The 21533-nt window shown below is 48.8% G+C and overlaps 1 protein-coding gene and 1 long non-coding RNA gene across 3 annotated transcripts in view; one reads left to right on the forward strand and one right to left on the reverse strand.

Moving 5' to 3' along the window:
• The window catches only part of NAV2 (neuron navigator 2), a 740939-nt gene that overhangs the window by 251615 nt on the left and 467791 nt on the right, over positions 1–21533 (forward strand). The gene's annotated exons all lie outside the window — the stretch shown is intronic.
• Positions 11081–17168, reverse strand: LOC123601483. Its single transcript, XR_006714129.1, has 3 exons — positions 16096–17168; positions 13491–13825; positions 11081–12715 (listed from the first exon to the last, which is right to left on the reverse strand). It is a non-coding gene; the product is annotated as an uncharacterized LOC123601483 (long non-coding RNA).

Genomic DNA, 21533 nt, shown 5'->3' on the forward strand with positions numbered 1-21533 from the left:
CTCCATTTGTCCAATAAAAGGTCTGGGGTCCTTCTTGTAGAGCGCACGTTTAACTGCAAAAACGTAGGTACATTTACAAGTGGTAAAAAATTGCCATTGGGACTGGGGCTGCCCTCCCCCCGTCATTCACCCTCCTGCCCTCTCTTGCACGGTACCCGGAAAGCCAGCTGAAGACCCGCAGATGTCACTGCGAAAAGAGAGCACAAGGAAAGCAAAGCCAACTGCCTGGCAGTGCTTATTAGTGCGTGAAGACAATGATACCCTTGATGTCTTTCAGAGGAGGGGGTGTGCAGGCCAAATCCACTTCGGCATGTGAGCCCCTCTCCACACAAAGGTTCAATTGAGAGGAGAGCGTCCATTCATTTTGAGGAAACCTGTCCTGTGTCAGCCATGGTCTGGGAGAGAAAAGATGTCCATATGCCATCTGGGCAAGTCCCATCATACACACACACACATACACACACACACACACACATACACACAGACTCACTCTCTCTCTCTCTCTCTCTCTCTCTCTCTCTCTCTCTCCCAGAAACTCTGGTTGTACTGACACTAGGAAATATAAATTCTCCTGTGAGAAACAGTTTCTCTCTCTCTCTTCTGAAGCCAGCTGTATTAGTCTCCTACTGCTACTGTAACAAATTATCACTAACTTTGTGGTTAAAGCAACACAAATTTATTATCTTCTGGATGTCAGAGTCTAAAATCAAGATGTCAACAGGCTGCGGCAACTTCTTACTCAACACGTCTCTGGAGGCAAGGGAAACAAAAGCAAAAACGAACTATTGGGATCTCATCAAAATAAAAAGCTTCTGGGGTGCCTGGGTGGCTCAGTCGGTTAAGCATCCGACTTTGGCTCAGGTCATGATCTCGTGGGGTTGAGCCCCACATTGGGCTCTGTGCTGACAGCTCAGAGCCTGGAGCCTGCTTCGGATTCTGTGTCTCTCCCTCTCCCTGCCCCTCCCATGCTCATGCTCTGTCTCTGTCTGTCTGTCTGTCTCTCTCAATAATAAATAAACATTAATAAAATAAAATAAAATAAAATAAAATAAAATAAAATGCTCTTGCACAGCAAAGGAAACAATCAGCAAAACTAAAAGGCAACCGACAGAATGGGAGAAGATATTTGCAAATGACACATCGGATAAAGGTTTAGTATCCAAAATCTATAAAGAACTTATCAAACTCAACACTCAAAAAACAAAGAATCCAGTGAAGAAATGGGCTAAAGACATGAATAGACACTTTTCCAAGGAAGACATCCAGATGGCCAACCGACACATGAAAAAATGCTCTACATCACTCATCATCAGGGAAAGACAAATCAAAACCACAATGAGATAGCACCTCACACCTGTCAGAATGGCTAACATGAACAACTCAGGCAACAACAGATGTTGGCGAGAATGCAGAGAAAGAGGATCTCTTTTGCATTGTTGGTGGGAATGCAAATTGGTGCAGCCACTCTGGAAATAGTATGGAGGGTCCTCAAAAAATTAAAAGTAGAACTACCCTACGACCCAGCAATTGCACTACTAGGCATTTATCCAGGGGATTCAGGTGTGCTGTTTCGAAGGGACACATGCACCCCCATGTTTATAGCAGCACTATCAACAATAGCCAAAGTATGGAAAGAGCCCAAATGTCCATCGATGGATGAATGGATAAAGAAGATGTGGTATTTATATACAATGGAGTATTGCTCGGCAATCAAAAAGAATGAAATCCTGCCATTTGCAACTATGTGGATGGAACTTGAGGGTATTATGCTAAGTGAAATTAGTCAATCAGAGAAAGTAAAAAAATCATAGAACTTCACCCATATGAGGACTTTAAGAGACAAAACAGATGAACATAAGGGAAGGGAAACAAAAATAATATAAAAACAGGGAGGGGGACAAAACAGAAGAGACTCATAAATACGGAGAACAAACAGAGGGTTACGGGAGGGATTAAGGAGGGGGGGTGGGCTAAATGGGTAAGGGGCACTAAGGAATCTACTCCTGGAATCATTGTTGCACTATATGCTCACTAATTTGGATGTAAATTAAAAAAAATAAATAACAATCGGAAAAAAAAAAAGGTAAAACATGAAAAAAAAAAAAAGATGCCAACAGGATTTCTGAAGGCTGTAGGGAAGACTCTTTCCTTGTCTTTACCAGTTTCCAGAGGCTTCCCACACCCCTTGTGGTGTCCCCGAGCTGCAATCCATCCCATCATTGGGACCTCCATTTTTTTTGTGTCTCTGTCCCCTCTCGTGCTCATCAACCTCTCTCTTCCATCTTTAAGGACCCTTGTGATTTCATTGGGTCCACCTGGATAACCCAGGATTATCTCCCTGTTAAAGATCCTTACCTTAATCACATCTGCAAAATTTCTTTTGTCATGAAAAGTAACATATTCCCAGGTTCAGAGAAGTAGGTCATGGAGATCTCTAGAGGGCCATTATTCTGCCTTACACACTAGCATAGGCCTTTGTAGAAGCAGGTAACACATGAGATTTATTAACAAATTAATAAAATTCATGTGTATTTTGGGGTGCCTGGGTGGCTCAGTTGGTTAAGTGTCTGACTTCGGCTCAGATCATGATCTCATGGTTCGTGGATTTGAGCCCCGCATTGGGCTCTGTGCTGACAGCTCAGAGCCCGGAGCCTGTTTCAGATTCTGTGTCTCCCCCTCTCTCTGGCCCTCTTCTGTTCGCACTCTGTCTCTCTCTCTCTTTCTTTCTCTCAAAAGTAAATAAACATTAAAAAAAAATCCAGGCATATTTTAGCCATTTACATTACTACCAAAAGGACAGTAACCAGTTCCAAATATAAAATTGGGACAAAACTCGAAGTTGACAAAAGGGAGAGGAAGGGTGGGAGAAAAGGGCATCACAAAATGTGGCAAGAACAAATGGGTAGAAACACAAGTTAAGGAAGACGTGCAGAGGAGAGAGAGAGATGCGAAGGGAGGCTTGTGGGATGGAATGGTGTTACAGGTGGAGGGAACAGCGTAGGCAAAGGCCTAAAGGCAAGATGGAGCCACACCCAGCTCGATCTTCCTGGGGCTGTCGCTGGTGGTTTGCAGGTTGGCCTCCCTTGGTAGACACCCATCTCTCTGCCATCAGGGATCGTGTCTTCACTTCTGTACACCCCGAAGGCTCAGCAGACAACCTGACCCCTGCAAGCCTCCTCCAGCCCTAACTAGGGGGGCTGTTACCATTCAGTATCTGGGATTACTTGAACAATTGGTTCTCGGCCATGGGAGCCTCTGTGTTCTCAAAGATTCCGTTCCTGCTCCACTTTCAAAGGCTGAGCAGAAGGGAGAAGGCGCTGCTCAGGCTGTCCACACAGGCTCTGGTGCAAAGACTTAAACTGGCTGAAGTCGTGGCCACCTTACACCCACCAGCAATCACAGCCGACCCTACAGAGCTTACCACACATCTTCCCAGCAGTCCTGCAGGCCAGGAGCTGATCGGATCCCCATTTCACAGTGAGAACACCAAAGCGGGAGCCCCCTCCTCGGATGCCCCGAATCAGGCCTCACGGTTGCTTCTTAAAAGGCTACCGTCCCTTGGCCAACAAGAGGCAGCACTTTAGTCACATCCTCGGGGATCTGGGTGAGGGTAACAGGGAGTGTTGAAGTCCCTGCTCGGGGGTTTGCCGGGGAGCTCCTCTCAGTTTCTGAAATAAATCCCCTCTTGACTCCAGCTGCATGAGTTCAATGCAATCACCTTTTCCCTTCGTGATTCAACCTGATTCCAAAAAAGGATGCGAGGAGGCTTAAAATATATAAGCTAATGCAAGGTACTAACCTATATGCAGTCAAGAAAGTCAGAGGAAGGAGGAAAATAAGGAGAGAAGAAATCAGGAAATTATTTCCAAGGCAATGAGCACCCTGGGCTCGTACATGCTACATGCATGTGGGCTATAATTGTGGCACTGAGTTGTCTATAAAATGAACTCCCTTCAAAGTCTCAGAAATCTCGGGGCGGCTGGGTGGCTCAGTCGGTTAAGTGTCCGACTTCGGCTCAGGTCATGATGTCACAGTTGGTGAACTCAAGCCCTGCATCAGGCTCTGTGCTGACAGCTGAGAGCTTGGAGCCTGCTTTGGATTCTTGGTCTCCCTCTCTCTGTCTCTCTGACTCTCTCTGACTCTCTGTGTCTCAAAAATAAACATTAACAAAATGTTTTTATTGGAATTCATCCATGCAAAAAATTTTTTCCCTTTTTTTTGAAATTGCCAGCTTTGTTTCTACCACTGAACAGAGTAATTTACTTGCATCTTGTCACTTGCAATTCTCATGACTTTGTACTGTCAATAACTAGTCATGGGTTTTGCAATGCTTTTCTATAGAATATGGTAATGTTAATGAAGAAAGTGGCGTTATTGACCAACACAATAATAAAACAGAAGATATGTTGTGATTTTGCCCTATACATTATGTGTGTGAGTCTGTGTGTGTGTGTTTCAGACAGGGAAGGACTGTATAAATATTATACAATGCATTAAAAATATAATTCTAAGTGCAAAAAAAAAAATAAACACTAACGAAAACATTTTTTTAAAAAGTCCCAGAAATCTCTGGGGCGCCTGGGTGGCGCAGTCGGTTAAGCGTCCGACTTCAGCCAGGTCACGATCTCGCGGTCCGTGAGTTCGAGCCCCGCGTCGGGCTCTGGGCTGATGGCTCAGAGCCTGGAGCCTGCTTCCGATTCTGTGTCTCCCTCTCTCTCTGCCCCTCCCCCGTTCATGCTCTGTCTCTCTCTGTCCCAAAAATAAATAAACGTTGAAAAAAAAAAAAAAAAGTCCCAGAAATCTCTAATTGCTGTATAATATGTACAGAACACAGCCTCTCACAATTAAAATGCCTCATGGCTTAGGGGGTTTTGTCACAGCCTGCCTACATCCACTTCTCACATGGCGACCTTCAGTCTTAGCGAGGAAGCCCAGAGGTCAATCAGCTTAAGAACAGATGTTGGCATTTATTCTTTGTAGTTCCAGCAGGTGGATGGCAGACAACCCGGATGCTGCAGCAGCGGGAGCCTCAGTCTACCTGCCCACGTGCCTGGATGTTAAGCACCGCCTCATCTCCCTTTGGGCCCAGGTCAACCCCTTCCCAGATCGGAGGGGCCTAGCGGGCAAAGTTCCACGAGTGGCGGAGATCCACCCGGTGTCTGAGCTGAGGATATGAATGGAACGAGAGGCTGTAGGAAAAGAGATGTGTTTTCAATTTTTCTTTTTTATTACTGTTCTGAATATGTCTTCCTGTTTCTTTCCCCAGCCTGTTTCTGCATCAGACAGGCCTTGGGTATGGGTGGATCTCCTGGAAAGGGCTGCCCTTGGCCTCCTAGGCTGGGCGTGTCCTGATGTTTACTAGGTGGTGGGGAGCTGGCCGTGCCACGCCCTGCCCAGACTGCAGTAACCTCGTCACGAGGAAATGGGAGGGCATCTGAGCTGTTCTTGAGATCCAAGCCTGGACCCCCCCCCCAATAACCTTCCCTTGAACTTGGGGGATCGCCGTAACTCTCCTAGCCCAGGTTTTGCTGGGTTGAAACAACTGTCCGTGGTGGTTCAGAGCCAAGCTGCTGGAGTTGGGATGTCTGCTGTTGACTGGCTGTGTGACCTTTGGCAAGTTAGTGGACTTCACTGTGCCCTTGTTTTATCAATAATTATATTACTTACCTCAGGGCGCCTGGGTGGCTCAGTCGGTTAAGCGTCTGGCTTTGGCTCAGGTCATGATCTCCCAGTGTGTGGGTTCGAGCCCTGCGTCGGGCTCTGTGCTGACACCTCAGAGCCCGGAGGCCATTTTGGATTCTGTGTCTCCTCCTCTCTCTGCTCCTCCCCCACTCATTCATTCATTCTCTCTCTCTCCCTCTCTCTCAAAAATAAACATTAAGAAAATAAAATAATATTACTTACTAATATTAGGTTAGTAAAGAAGATTAAATGGGTTAATTCCTGTGGGGCGATTTGTGTCTGGCCTGTTGTAAGCAACTCAATAAACGTGACATAAAAATTGCCCCGAATTGCCTTGCCCACCTCTTAAGATTTGCTATAAATCTCACAGGAGCCATTCAATCCCGTGGTAAATAATTATTGAGCACTTTCTACATGCCCAACCTGGCAAGAGGGCCTAGCGGTGAGATGCCTGCCTTTGGGGCTCTTTTGTAAAAGGGCTTTGCAAACTACAGGTTGTACGCAGAAGAGGGAGGGCTGGGGTCTCACCCACGTTTGAGCTCTGAACGGAGGTGTGTAAAACATGACTCTTCATCACAACCCTCACCGAGTGGGGTTTATGCAGAACCCCAACCGATAGAACAAACAAAAACAGGGCAGCAGTGGCTGGGGGGCGTGGGGGTGACGCGAGGGGCTGCATGCTGTTGCACCGAGGGCTCTGTTGCTCTCTGCTCTTTCTCCGGCCCTGGTGGCCTGGAGGACGCCTCCCAGAACCTCCTTGGCTACTTAGAGCACGGCCGAGACTCTTGGACCTGGAGTGGCTTGTGCCTTTTTTGGGGGCGCCACACCTCTCTCCCTCTCCCTTTTTATTTAATACAGTTTAATTTTTAGAGCCGTTTTATTTTCACAGCAAAAAACAAAGGGAAGTACAGAGAATTCCCATATGCCCCCACATACCCTGCGTCCCTGCCTTCCCTGCTACCAACTTTCTGCCCCAGCGTGGTGCATTATCACCCCAAATCTGTGGGTTCCTTTAGGGTTCACTTCTGGTACCCCACTGTCTTTTGAACATACATCCTGTCAGCATGGCGGGTACATGTCTGGATGCTGGGGCCCCAGGCACCCAGCTCGTGGGCCAGGTGACCGAGGTCATGCTGAGTGGAGACGCCTTTGGCTTTCCTCTTCTCCTTGGAGCCTCTGTCTAGAATGTCCCTCAGCTCCTTCTATACAGTGGATGGCCAGGCCCTGCAGGCCTCAGTGAGGATTATGATCAGAACCTCCCCGGATCCCTATATGCTCTCTGGTTTTCTTTGGAACTTTTCCTTAATGGCCCCTCTGGCTACCATAAAATTCTCATTTTTAACATCCGACATGGTCCCCCCCTTTGTGACATCTGGATTACCTCCATTACTGTCTCTTTATGCTCAAGATAACATCCAAAAGAGAACCATAATGGTCACCAAATAGCTGCCTGCCTCAAACTGAGGAAAACTCAGAATTCATTGCATGAGAGGCTAGGATTGTTGGTGCCCACTTGACTGTTCTGGCTGACCTCCTTGACAGTAAATATAACACACACACACACACACACACACACAGGTTTTTAGCACTTAAGTGGGTTTGTATTCATATTCACACTCCACTTGGGTAAATTTCCTCATCTGTAAAATGGGTATAAAATGCTACCTCCTCATAGGGTTATTGTGAAAGCCAAACAAGATCATATATATAAAGGGGCACCTGTGTGGCTTAGTCGGTTAGGCATCTGACTTTGGCTCAGGTCATGATCTTGCAGCTTGTGGGTTCGAGCCCCGCGTCAGGTTCTCCGCTCTCAGGGTGGAGCCCGCTTCGGGTCCTCTGTCTCCCTCTCTCTCGGCCCCTTACTCATGCACGTGCTCTCTTCCTCTCTCTCTCAAAATTAAATAAATATTTTTTAAAAACATTAAAAACAATTTCTTAAAACAGATAATACATGTAAAGTGCTCAGGACAGTGCCTGGCACTGAGCGAATATTCAGTAAGTGTTGGTTGTTGTTTTTGTACTTATTACAAATGCATCTCATACACATATGTGTTCCATAAAATATTTCTGAGACATACAGTGCTATAAGGAATCAGCTCGCAAAGGGGCAGTTATCAAAGGTGACAATGGACTGATTCGTGTCGCCATCACCGGTGGTATTTGTGAGTGTAATCACATTAACGGCTTTCCCGTGTTCAGTCCCTGGGATGTGCTGGGCGCAGTGCTTCCAATGTGATTTCAGTGAATCTTTCCAAAGCAACCATCAGGGTAGGCTTGCGGTTTTTTGCTTTTTTGTTTTTGTTCCTTTCAGGAAATTGAAGCCATAAGCCTATCAGCTACAGGCTCCAGCTGTCTCTGTCTCAGCCATCGGGGGACCCCGCTCTCGATACAGCCTTTACCTCAACCCTGTCGGCAAAGCGCCGTCCTCCCCCCTCCCCCGACATGTTCTCCGAGCTGTTTGTTTTCATGATCCCCACTTTATCTGAGAGCCCACACATAGCTACACAGCTTGGGGGCATCTCTCCTGGCTGCAAAATTTTTAGACGCGGCACACAGTGGAAACATTGGCAGGATCTTTTCCCCTATTTTCCAAAAGACAGCCCTGCACACTGTGTATGTGTCCACATTTAGCCCTACGTGTCCCTGTGGGTGTCCAGGAGCCCAGGGCAAGTGGCATCTGGGTATTTATGTGCGTGTGTGTTTAGTGTGGGCCCAGCGCTCTTTATCAGTATTCAAAGATAACCGTTTCTGCCTCTGTGTGTGTGTGTGTGTGTGTGTGTGTGTGTGTGTGTGTGTGAGAGTGAGTGGTCATAGTGGGTCTGTGGGCTGGTCTGTCTCCCCCAGGCGGTGTCCAAAGGCCCATTCATCCCTGTGCGTGTGTGTTTGGAAGCCTGGGTATATGACCCTCTCTCCCGAGGGTGTCCATAGATGCGTGTCAACTATCCCTCTCTTCTGTTGTTGAGACTCTCTCCTAGGACACTCTGGCCGGTGGAGCAGGGAGAGCTGGGAGAGGGAATGTTTAGTCTGGCGGGCAGGCAGGCTGCCGAGACTCCCCGTGGAGTACCCAGGCGGGCGAGCCGGACCCCAGGGCCGCTCCAAGTGCCCCAGATGGTGGGGAAGACGGGGCTGTCCACGGCGCAGGATGCCCCTGTTTGGCCAATGCTGGGCTCAGGACGGCTCTTCTGGCATGAATACAGAGCCGGCTCTTAGCCTACCCCAGTCCCACTGAGACAGGCTCCTTACTTTTATTTTCCTTTTCTTGGTTCTTTTCAGACCTCCGAAGGATAGATTTTTGTGCTGAATTGAAGCTGGGTTGGCAAGGGCGTGTGGAAAGAGCATGCAGTCTGGCGTCTGGCAGTCCTAAGACTGAATGCTGACTCTGCCATAAACTAATCACACAGTACCTAGACAGGGTCGGTCACTACACTTCTGAGCCTCGACTTCCTTACCTGTAGAACAGGTGTAAAAACTTGGCATTGCAGGCTTGTTCGGGAGCCCAGTGATGAGGTCTATGTGAAGTCCTTAGTAGATTCTCTATCACTTCTTGCCCCGCTTGGTGTTGTGGAATTCTCTGGGTAACAGCTTTGTGACCGGACCAGCAGGGCAATGCCATGAATCCCTAATAAAAGAGCTATTTATTTCTGATGACCTAGTCGAAGGGCAGAGAGAAAGGCTCTGCTTTGCAAATGGCTTCTGTTAGCTTGTGGTAACTTGGGTTTAAACCCCGATATTCAACTTTAGGGGGTGTTAGCGGGCAGGAGGGGCAGGGTGGAATTTCTGCGGGAGGCACGCACCTGCTTTCCCAACAGGAGCCAGGTTTATGAGCCGGTAACCGGCCTCACTGGGGAACGTGCAGCTGTTAATGGGCCGGTAGGAGGGGGGGCTCGCTACTGCTGCATTGCCATATAGCACTCTGGTGCTGAGAGGCGCTCCCCTAGGCCGTGGGGACTCCACACGAAACGAGGCAGACACAAGGCCTGCTCTCCGGCAACTTTCACTCGGGTGGATGAAGACTCAAAATAAACACAGGAACCAAGGAAACCCAGATTAGCTAACTTCCAGAACAGCACGTGCTGTGAAAAAGATGAAACATGGTCGTTGTGATAAAGAGTGAGTGGTGAGATGCGGGGTGCCACTTAGATAAGGTGGTCCTAGGACAAGCCTCCCTGAGGAGACAGCTTTGATTCAGACCTGAATGATAAAAAGACAGCAAAACAAAGATCTGGGGTGGGGATGAGGAGGAAGAGGAACTTCTAAAGCCCTCCTCGTCTTCAGAGTCCAAATCCAAGTCGTGACAGTGGCTGCGCAATCTGACTTGCTCCTCTATTACTCTCCTCCGGGTCATTCCACTCCAGCCATACTGGCACATATCCACCTCAGGACCTTTGTACTTGCTGTCTGTTCCACCCGGAGCATTGTTCCATGGATATCCACGTGGCTAACTCACTCCCTCTTTCAAGACTTGATTAAAGATCACCTTCTCCACGGGCCCTGGATTCTCCTCACCTTGTGCTATTTTTTCTGTTAGCCATCATCTTCTAACATACTCTGTAATTTACTTATTTGTCATTTATTGTCTTTCTCTCCTTCTTCGATGATAAGACCCATAAGAGCAGGTATTATTGTTAGGTTTTATTCTTTGATGTAAACAAATATCTAGAACTGTGTCTGGGATATAGTAGTTGTTTAACAAATATTTGTTGGATGGATGGATGGATGGGCCCCTGGTGACTCAAGGTTCACCCTTATCATCAGGAGAAGCAGTGAGTACTGTCTGAGTCTCTACCATGGGCCTAGCCCCACGCTAAGCTGTGGTGATGGGGAGCTCAAGATCTGACATGGAGATGGGACCGGACAAAGAAAAATCAGCTGAAAAACTTAGAGTCGGGTGGAGGAGAACCAGGCTCTGTGAGGAGATATGTGGTCTGAGGGCCATGAGAAATCTGAGAAGGGGAGAGTCAGGGGTGGGAGAGGGACAGAGACAAGTGGAGTGAGAAGGAGGAGGGCCTCTCTGGGACCCCGAGGGCTAGAGCTGAAGGGTTGGGGTGGCAGGAAAAAGATGGAAAGATCCAATACACACACACACACATACACACACACACACACACACACGCATGCACATGCCTGACCGTATTCTTATAATTCAGTCTCAGATGTCCATCCACAGAAGCACATCGATGTTCCCACAGACCTGAGTTCCTATCCTGTCTCTGCTCCTTACTCAGTTACATAGCAGTTCTGTGCCCTGTCTCTGATCCTGGGCTAAATATTCCCTACTTCATGAGAATATCACAGGTCTAAAATGTGATAATCTAATTTATTACAAACATGGGCTCAAGTTCAAGTTCTGGTTCCAATTTTTACAAGCTGTGTGTCCTTAGGAAAGTGACTCAACCTCTCTGTTCCTCGGTTTCTTTAATTGTAAATGGACATCACACCAACCTGATAATGTAGTTATGGAGGTGAAATAAGATAATAAATGGAAAGCGTGATATGTGTCATTTATGATATGAAAGGGCTCAGCGCATGGCCTGGCACATAGTAGGACCTCAAGTTCTAAAAAGGTATTTGGAAAAGGCGAGGCTGGCTGAGGGGTATAGGAACCTCGGCGGTTCACAGTCTCAGCTCTGCCTGTGCCATCTTGTGCACGTTCCTTCACCTGAGCCTCAGTGTCCTCATCTGCCCAAACGAGATCGTGGTAAGCCCTAGCAACTATGGCTGTAGGGAGGCTTAAATGAGTTTATTCATGTGAAATGTTCTGCACGGGGCTGGCGCATGGCAAACACCCAACAAATGATGGCTACTTTAATCACCCCGGGAAGATCTCCTGTTGCTGACACTCTTGGAGCCGGTATGTTTCCCTCCCACTCTGCCCCCGGGGTTTGGCTCCCTGGATGCTCCCTGTCCTGGTCAGGAAGCGCCTTGCAGCCCAAGACAAGGGAGTTGGACTCATCGGGCAGGAGAGGAGCCAGTGGACATTATGTTCCTTCCCAGGAATGGGAAAGTGGGAATGTTCTTGGGCAAGGAGCAGCGCTCTGGGGCAAGCACGCCCGGGAACATCTACTCCCCCTTCCCTGCTGCCCGGAGCCTCGCCGGCTGTGCCGGACCCCAAGGGGAGGGAGGCACACTGCAGAGGTTGTTGGGTCCCTGGCACATCTGTGCACACACACAGGGTCTGCACATTTACAAATCTCCCCACGGCCCTACACGCACATGGAGTGACACACAGCTGCGCTCACAGGCCTTCTCACATCCACACCCACATGGCCACTGCTCGTCTTTATTTATTTATACACACGTAAACACACATCCTGAAGCCCAGGCCCCCTATGCATGTACTCCTACATATATGGGGTATTTCTGCATTTCCATACTTACACGTACTCACACACACATCTACCTGCACGACCACACAGGTAGCGGCCCTCATGAACACACTGATGTAAATATGCATCGTGGAATATGCACACACATTGCCAGGTACATCAAACACCCTCACCTTTTAGCCTTCTGGCAGCATCCATCGCTTGACCCTCCAAATCAAACAGCGCGTGCCCAGTCCCCGCTACTCTGAGAAACCCCGTCTCCCCAGCATGCCCAGGTGTTCACCCCTTCCATCCGTGATGCTTCTGTCTTCCTGAGCTCACTCTCAGCACTGGAGACTCGAGCTCCCTCTCCTGTTGCCCATCGCCATTCCACAAGCCATCGACATGAGGTTCCCGGGGCCACCAGACCTTTGCTGGAAATACAGGAGTAGGCAAAAACAGCTCGATGTTCCCAGAAAGAGGGTGGCTGTGTCCTGTCCCCCATAGAGTGCATCTCCTACTCCGTTTTGGGATTCTGTCTTCATTTCCCTTGTCACACTCCATTTCTGAGCCCTGCCCAGCTCCCCGACCCAGCCTTCACCCATCCAGCCTCTGGGGCTTCCAGGGAGCAAAGCCCAAATGTCATTTCAGGTAGAACAGTTTAGCCTCCTCTTTGTTTCTCCTTCCCCTTCCAGGCCAGGGACCAGAGAGGCCATCAAGGCATTTTCCTAGAATAAGAATAATAAGAAGAATATTTATGTTAATAATAAATCTATGTTAGAACAACTCCCCCATGGTTAATTGTGGCTCTCTAAAAGAAGGGAGAAGTAGCTTCAGGTAGTGTTTAATATCAGTGGTATTTTGTTCTTATGCGCACACACACACACACACACACAGCCTGGGAGAATTAATTTCCTTTTTCCTGCTCTCTCCTTCTTCTCCCTCCCATCTTCAGGACAGTTGCTGGAAAGAAAGAGGCTAAACCCCCAAACAGATCCCAGAAAGGCAAGGTGGGCTAGGGTGGGAAGGACAAATCCTGTTCGCAAAGGGGACAGGGCAGAGGCTGAGCTGATCTGTTTTGGATGGTTCGACCATCACACCCGGCGCTTCTCTGCCTCTTGGCCTTTGCTCTCCAAGCCTCTCCTGTTTGGTCCCATCAATGATCCCGACTCTGCTGGTCCAAGTATCCCCTTTTCAAAGGCCCTTGCCCCTGTCAGTCCTGAAGGACTCTCTGCCATTCTGTACTCCTCATGGGCTGTCGTGGGCACTTTGGATAAAATTTCCTCCACCCTCTGGTTTGTGGGGCAGCCCTGGGAGCCCCTGTCTGTCTCCCCAACTCTGTTGTGAGCTCCTGAGGAATAGGGCCCATGTTCCCCCAACTCTGGGCCCCTTATACAGCCACACAGCCCGGTACAAAGAACACTCAATAAATGATATGCCTTTATCTTCTTTTCTCTGTGTCTGTACACGATGAGTATCTGCATCACCTATAGCTATACCCACCTGCATAGTAGGTGAGAGCAGGGAAGGCTGCCGGGCCCAGCCAAAAGCCCTTGACCTGGACGCCAGGAAGCTTGATGGCTGGTTGTGCCTCCACCGCTTCCTGGCCTTTTGACACTGGACAGATCCCTTAGCTTCTCCAGATCTCTGTTTCCCACGCATGAGGTACAGGAATTGAATGTGGACAGTGCTTTTCAGACTGGATTCTAAGGAATCCCAGGGTTCCAGGAAAATGTGATGGTGAGAGCAAGGCAAGAAGGCAAGGCGAGGCAGCTCCTCGCTCTGTTTCGTCGACTACGGTTCCACTCGAGATTGCAGCTAGACAACGTGTCCCGTGGCTAAAAAAGGAAAAAGAAAACTTTGTAAAACATGGGCCTAGATGCTGTGCGAGGGCCTTTCCAGCTCTGACAAGCCAGGATTTGTCATCTGTGTCACCTCATAAAATGCCCATGGAAGAGAAAGCAAAAGCAATTCTTTCTTTACGGATTTAGGGCTGTCTTTCCTTTTGTTTCTAGAGTCAGTGACCACCTCTCACCTCCCCAGCAAGACCAGGGGTGCGTAGATAACCTCCCCTTGCCTCTGCTTCCTCTTCTAGCAAATGAGGACGCTTGAGCACTTAACTCTCGGGCTTTTAAGGAGACTTGTCTTCAGGGGGCGCCTGGGTGGCTCAGTCAGGTGAGCGTCCGACTCTTGGTTCCGGCTCAGGTTATGATCTTATGGCTTCGTGGGTTCGAGCCCCGTGTCAGGCTCGAATCTGCTTTGGATTCTCCCTCTCTCTCTGCCCCTCCCCTGCTTGTGCTATCTCTGTCTCTCTTAAAATAAATAAATAAATAAATAAATAAATAAATAAATAAATAAATAAATAAATAAATAAATAACACTTTAAAAAAAAGAGAGAAAGAGACTTGTATTCAGTGAGTGATGAATGCAAATCCCCAGCGCAGAGCACGGCACCTGGAAAGTGTGCTCTGAGCGGTGGTTTTGGTGACCACCGGAGTCCCGGGAGCCTCTCTGGGCATCGTGCCCGGCTCGTGGCTGGGGTTTGCAACCCCCAGTGAAGAGTGCTCTGTGATTTGGAGCCAGTGTGCTGTGAGACATCTAATTAGCCATCATCTTCCCAGGAGACAGCTCAGTTGTGTAATTTTTATTTCCATATTTTATACACCCTCCCTCAGCAAAAGAGACCTGGGCCAATCTTTCACCAGCCTCATTGTTTGTTTGCATTCCAGCTGTGCCAGTTGCCCCCTTCCGGCTTTGCACGGTTCTCACCCACCAGGGAACACGCCTGTCGGCGGGCAGGGTAGGGGTACAAGCAAGAAGTTTTACATGCTGCTTCAAAGACCCATCCCCAAGACCAGCACATGGAGAGCAGCTCTGTCGGTTGGACGTCCTGACTGGCTCCGGGGAGGGCCAGTGACTGCATACCCCCGTTCACCATATGTCTGTCTAGCAGGCGTGGAATGGTGTGAGGACACTAGGTGTGGCAAACAAACAGGACCCATCTCTGTCTAGCAAAATCTAATGCCCCTCTCTGAGCCCTGGCTTCCTTATCAGTTAAATCAGGATCCTAATTCCTTGCATTAAGAGACGGTTGCAAGGCTCTGTCCTTCAACGCATATTGATGGGACTCCCCCAGATGACATAAATGATGTTCGTGATGGAGCTTCACAGACTGAGAGTGCTGTCTAGAGGGGACTGATTCTCACAAGTGCAGTCTGCCCTTGATTATTCAAGGAGGTTTTATCAAGTTTAGACTATCCAGACTCATTATTAGGAGATTATTAGGCTCTGGCTACCCCCTTCCCGCCTGTCGTTGCCTGTTTTGTGGTTTTCTTCTTGGTCCGTTCAAAGAGGCTGATTCCTTGGAGCAAGCCCAGTAGAGGGAGACTTATCTCCTGAAGTTATTATTGAGGGCAGTTTCTATCCCATCAGGATATACATTCAGCCTCTCTCTTACTTGGAAAACTAAGTAAGAAACCACGGGTGCTGTGAAAGAAATAGAGGCTCAGGTCCCTGACTTCTACACAGTCCGTCTAATTGGAAGGGCCAAGATCCTGTAGCAAGCACCATTTTTATGAGCAAAGTACTTTATGAGCAAAGCACTTATGCGCTTCTCCTCTGAACCTTTTAAGTGGATATCATTAGTTCCATTTCACAGACGAGAAAACTGAGGCCCAGAGCGTTTGTCACTAGTCCAAGGCCACATAGCCGATAAGGGGTGCAGCCTGAAGAAGCTGAGTCCCTTTGACACCTTGCTGGGATTGTCTGCCCGGTGTCCATCACCCCCTCCAGACTCTGAGCTCCTCGGGGGCAGGAGCTATCTCTCTCCATCAGAGTGGCTGGCAGAAGCCCCCTCTTCAGAGGCTGGCCACTGAGAGCGCTCATTCTGGCGCCCAAACTCTTCCCAGTCTCTCCCCACTAACCTCCCCTCCTAGTCACATCCCACAAGGACTTCTGCCTTCCCGATCTGCCCCCCAGCAATTCAGGGGCCTCTGCTCAGCTGCCAGGATGTTGAGGCAAGCGAAGGCTTGACTGGGGCCTGGGGCTCCTGGCCGAGCTTCCCAGACAGAGGGGGAGGTCCCTGGCATGCAGGACCCTGGGCCCTTACCTGCCAGCAGGGCCGGGGGCTGCTCAGCCAGCCAGGAGGCTGCGCCGCTCACAGCTGCCAGTGGAGACAGAGCCCAGGAGGCCTGGTCAGCGGTTGCCTGGGGGTTGAGAAATGCGCTGGCTCCGGTCTGGCTCCTTCATCTAAGAAACAGGGGAACCTGACCCAACAGCCCAGTGTTTGTTTCTGCAGCGTCTGGAGCAGTCATACAAATCAGGCCTGCCTGACAGAGCCTGGGTCCGGGGAAAAGCAGCCTGTTTCTTTACTCTCTCCTCCAGGCCGTGTTCAACAGGCCGCTGCTAGGAGAAGCCTTCTGAGCTTTTTTGTCAGGCCAGGACTGATGTGCGGGCCTCATATCTACACGAGGCCCAGGCCCTGGGTGTCGTGGAGAAACTAGGCATGTCTGGCTTCTCCTTTTGTCTGCTGAGATGCATTGGGTGGAGCCCCTGCTCAGAAGACGGGAAGGCCCTGTTTTGGATTCCAGCTCTGCCACTTACCAGCTGTGTGGCCTTGGGCAAGTCACTTAACTTCTCTGAGCCTGCTTCTTTATTTGCCAGATGGGGATAATAACAGCAAACTTACAGGGTTGTTGTGAGGACAGACTCGCTGAAATAATATGTTTAAATTGTCTAGCATATGGCAGGTGCTTAATGAAGGTACATTCCTTTCTCCTTTCACACCATGCCAATGTTTCCTGACATATGTCTTGCCTCTCACCTGTGTCTACAACATGCAGAGAACCCAGAGCTCTGGCTTCTACACCGACTGCGGTCCAGCAAGTTTGCTATAAGGGCTTCCCTACAGCCTGGGCTGCTAACCTAACTATCCCCACATTGTCCTCAACACACACAAGTGAGGGAGGTGGCATTATGTAAAGGCATAGGTTATCATCAGAGAATAGCCTGTTCACAAATCTATGTATTAACCTACTTCAGTCATTCGTCCATAAAACATCTACTCAACTTCTACTCTAGGAAGGGACCCCAGAAATGCAGGCATGAACAAGACACAGTCCCTGCCCGGAGTCTAGTTACTGCAGCAGATGGGCAAGGAAAGAGATAATTAAGATTCCTTGGGTGGGGGCCCCTGGGTGGCTCAGTCGGTTAAGAATCTGACTTTGCCTCAGGTCATGATCTCGCGGTCAGTGAGTTCAAGCCCCGAGTTGGGCTCTGTGCTGACAGCTCAGAGCCTGGAGCCTGCTTCGGATTCTGTCTCCCCCTCTTCCTGTCCCTCCCCAGCTCATGCTCTGTTCTCTCTGTCTCTCAAAAATGAATAAACATAGGGAAAAAAAACCCATATTCTTTGGGTGAGGTACACTGTGTGCACTGAGAAAAGCACAGAATTCTGGGAAACTTCAGAGAGAGGCTCCTAACTCACCCTAGAGAACTAAGGTATGCTTCCCAGAAGAGGTGATGCCAGAATATTACGGGATAAGTAGATATTTTCTGGGCAGAAAAATAAAGAGAAAGAGGTTGTAGGGAGAGAGCGCACACTTGCAAAGGCCTATTGGCCAAGAGAACAGGCCGTGTACTAGCTGGAATTTTCCGACTGCTGTAACAAATGTCCCCAAGTGTCAGTGATGTCATACAATAAAACTGTTCCTTGTTCGTGGTGTTTCTGATTGGGTGGTTCTAGATGCTGTCTTCCAAACAATGATTCAGGGACCCAGGCACCTTCTGTATATGACTCTGCCGTCCTTGAGAGCCTCGTCATTCATCACTTCTAGCCATGTCCCTGGGAGGAAGATGAAGTGCCTTTTAGTGAGTACATAGCACCATCTCCATCAATCTGTGTGAAAAATTTCCAAGAGTTGGAGAAAGTGGGAACAAGTTATACAATGGCGTGGCAAGAGACGTGGTTGTATTGATAGGCAAGACCACAGCGTGAAGGTGAGATAAGCCACGTGACCTGAGACGAAACCAAGAGTTGAGTGCTTAACCGACTAAGCCACCCAGATGCCCTGAGTCATCAGAAATTTTTAAGCAGGGGGTGACATGATCAGATTTGCTTTTTAGACCAATTACTTCAGCTGCTGTGTGGAGGATATATTGGGGGAGAGAGAATGGGGCAGTGGAACCAGCCAGAGAGATATTCTGGTGATCCAGGCCATCTTACCTTAAGGATAGTGGGCAGGTGGGGGTTGGAAGGAAGTGTGGGGATTGGAAGTCATCCTAAGAGGCAGTCTGGGTCATCGATTGGCATCCGCATCGCTGCAAAGCCTCAAATAGCTTTCGTTTCCGTATCTAGTTCAATGGCTAATTGAACCTCATGCTCATGAAATTATAGTCAATACAGAGCAGCTTGTCTGAGTGCCGTTTCCACCAGCCTGAATCTCATCCATTAGCGACCAGTCAATAGATTTGGACAACACATTTGCTAGCTTTTGCAGGAATCAGACATGTTTGTGTTGTTCTCTGAACATCTGTGTCTTTCTTCCTGTCGTGCTCTATTCTCCAAGCCAGTTTCTCAATACCTTTGTCTGCCTCTAGAGAAGCAAGGACTCACTCTTGAGTGTCAGGGGGAAGATGGAGGTTTGCTTGCCTTTGGTAAGGGGCTCTGGGTCCATGGCTCTCTATTCTTTGGAAGGCCCCCTAAAACTCAGGGGCACACCACCAAGAAGGGGCCTTGTTGCCCCCAGTTCTTGAGTCCAGAAGGCTGCCCTTTTGCTTCGTGCTGAGTGAAAGAAGAGATCCAAGTCCCTACAAGCCGTTCTTCTCTTGAAATCTTTGAGTCTTTTACTTACTCTAAAGGGTGCTGGAACTTCAGGGTGCCTCACACCTTCTGGATTGAGATACAAGACCTCGTCCATCCAGACCCACTTGGCAGAGACCCACACGTTGTGAAAAGTGATGAGTTCCTCTTGAGAAAAGGGGGTTTTAGCACTGGAGATTAAAAATATTCCAATGGGAGGGGCGCCTGGGTGGCTCAGTCTGTTGAGCATCTGACTTCGGCTCAGATCATGATCTTGCGGTCTGTGAGTTCAAGCCCCGCGTCAGGCTCTGTGCTGACAGCTCAGAGCCTGGAGCCTGCTTCAGATTCTGTGTCTCCCTCTCTCTCTGCCCCTCCCCCACTCATGCTCTGTCTCTCTCCCTCTCTCTCTCTCTGTCAAAAATAAATAAACATTAAAAAAAAATTAAAAACAAATTCCAATGGGCCAAATGCTGGTCCCAGTGTAGCTCATCCTTTCCAAGGTAAGGCTTCTCTGAAGTAGCAGGTGAAAGAATTTCTGAGCCTTCTTGTTTCTGTCCATCCAGGAGTTGGGGTTTGATCTCCTGGCCACATGGAGGACCATGCACTTCTAGCTTCTGTGTTCCCTGGCTACTGGCCCTGTGTCTGCCTTCCACTTCTGCACACCTGTTTTGAGTCCCAGCTTACCTCTGTGCTCATGATTCCCTGACACTGTTCCTTTTCCCAATCCAGACTGCCAGTGCTGACACATGTAAGGTGATCTGGGGCCCATTGTAACTAGTGGAAGTTTGGTTCTCTTTGTTTCTAGGAGACTTCTTAGGCTAGACTGGCAAATTGGCTTTTATTTCAGATATAGACTTCTGATGAAATAAGCACTCATTTATTGAACACTTATTGTGTGCTCAACATTCTGCACATGGTACTTTATCAAATCCTCACAGTAATCCTGGGAGGTGCATATAATTATCCCACTTGTAAGGCACGGTTACAGGATTGTGTGCTTCGAGTCCCCTTTTCCAGGAGTCCCTTCTGCAAATCCATGTGGTTTGAGCAGGAGCTACCTGACCCCACCCCCTGAGCCCACATGAGTGATCCCAGGGTGAGCACTTGACAATGGCTGAGCCAGTTCCTTCCCTAAGAAGTTTGGTGTTGGGACTAAAAGAAGGAAATCAGTTTCTCTCTCAGTGTCTGAACAGTAATGAGTAAAACACGGGGACCTTCCATAGCCATGCTTTCTATCACATGAACCGAAAAAAAAAACAAGCCTTGGGCTTGAGAAAGCAGAACTTTCTGGAAGCAATAATGTGGTAGAATAAGATAGATGTGGTGGAATGAAACAGACCAGGCTTTGAAGCCTCGCTTTGCCAGTTACTACCCATGTGGTTTGGACCAATAATACTAATGTTATCTAACACATATTGAGTCCTTACTACGTACAGGCGCTGTTCCAAATGCCTTATATGCAGACTTACAAACACTATCCCTTTGCCCTCACAACAACATAGGGTAGTTTCTATTATCACCTCACAAGGACACTTTTTACCCATGAGGACACAAAGGCCCAGCATAGTTATCAGAGTACCTGAATGTGTACAGGTGCCTGGATGCATGTCTTGAGCCTTAACCTACCCATCCGGAAACAGAGAGAGTACTGGCCTTTGTGCAGGAAAGAGTTAACACAGCAGGCTGAGACTGCTCTCCTTATGAAGGTTGTCCCTTGTCAGGTGGATTTCTGGAGGGTTCCCACTATTCCTTGAGAAGGGTGCCTCACTGTGCTTAAATATCTGGGCAAACAACATGGCTTTTGCTTGACGACCCCTGACAGGTCTCTACTTCAGCTCTGTTGCCCTAAGGAGGGGAAGAAGTGTATTCACTGCTTTGGAGAGGGTCTGGTCACCAGCAGTGCCGATGAAACAGACCCTCTGTGAGTGCCCCCAAATAGGGGGCATAGCCTGCATGCTGGCCCCTGGCGTCCTTCCACTGCCACCCCCAATACTGTTTTTATTCCTCCGATAACTGTTCTTTAGGACTGGTATCCCGCATCGAATGGCAAAATATTTCTACATATTTTCTCAACAAAGGAAGTATTGATTTCAAGAGGTTTTCCAGTTTTTAATAAGGTTGTGCGCAGAGAGGACACTTACCGTTGCTGTGTTTTTAGGCTGCTTCTCTGGGAAACTGAGCGCCACAGGCCCACAGAGGCTGAGGTAGCTGATAGAGGCCTTTGTGGTCTCCTACTTTCTCCTCAGAGGAGGAAATGGGGGCCCAGAGGAAAGAGATTTTCTGGGTGTCTCACAGGTGGCCCACAGCAGAGTGAGACCTGGCTACAGGGCTGGCCACAGGGTTCCACTTGTCCTAATGGAGCCAGGGGACCCCACACTGACCCACCAGCCTTGTGTGCGCTCAGAGAGTTAGAGTAGAAAGTGGGAAAAACACGGAGAAAGGGCCCAACCATGGGGATCCCCTCTTAGGAATGGGCAACAGAGTATAAACATTCAGTTCCATCTAAGACCTGGTTGTCAGCCATGGGATGACGAATTTGAATTCGGCGGGGCTGAGAGGAAGGAGGAAAGGCAACTAGTGGCTTCCAGCTTCTTCATCAAACCCAGTGTGTATATGTAAACGAAGCCGGGTCTGTAAGCGCCAATAAAAAAGACAGAACCCACTAAGCAAGTTATTGAATTCAAAAACACCATTTGGGCTTGAAAACATCTAAATGGTTCAGAGCAAAGTGGGACTTGGGGCTGAAGTTC

Source organism: Leopardus geoffroyi, chromosome D1, assembly GCF_018350155.1.
Source record: "Leopardus geoffroyi isolate Oge1 chromosome D1, O.geoffroyi_Oge1_pat1.0, whole genome shotgun sequence".
NCBI lineage: Eukaryota > Metazoa > Chordata > Mammalia > Carnivora > Felidae > Leopardus > Leopardus geoffroyi.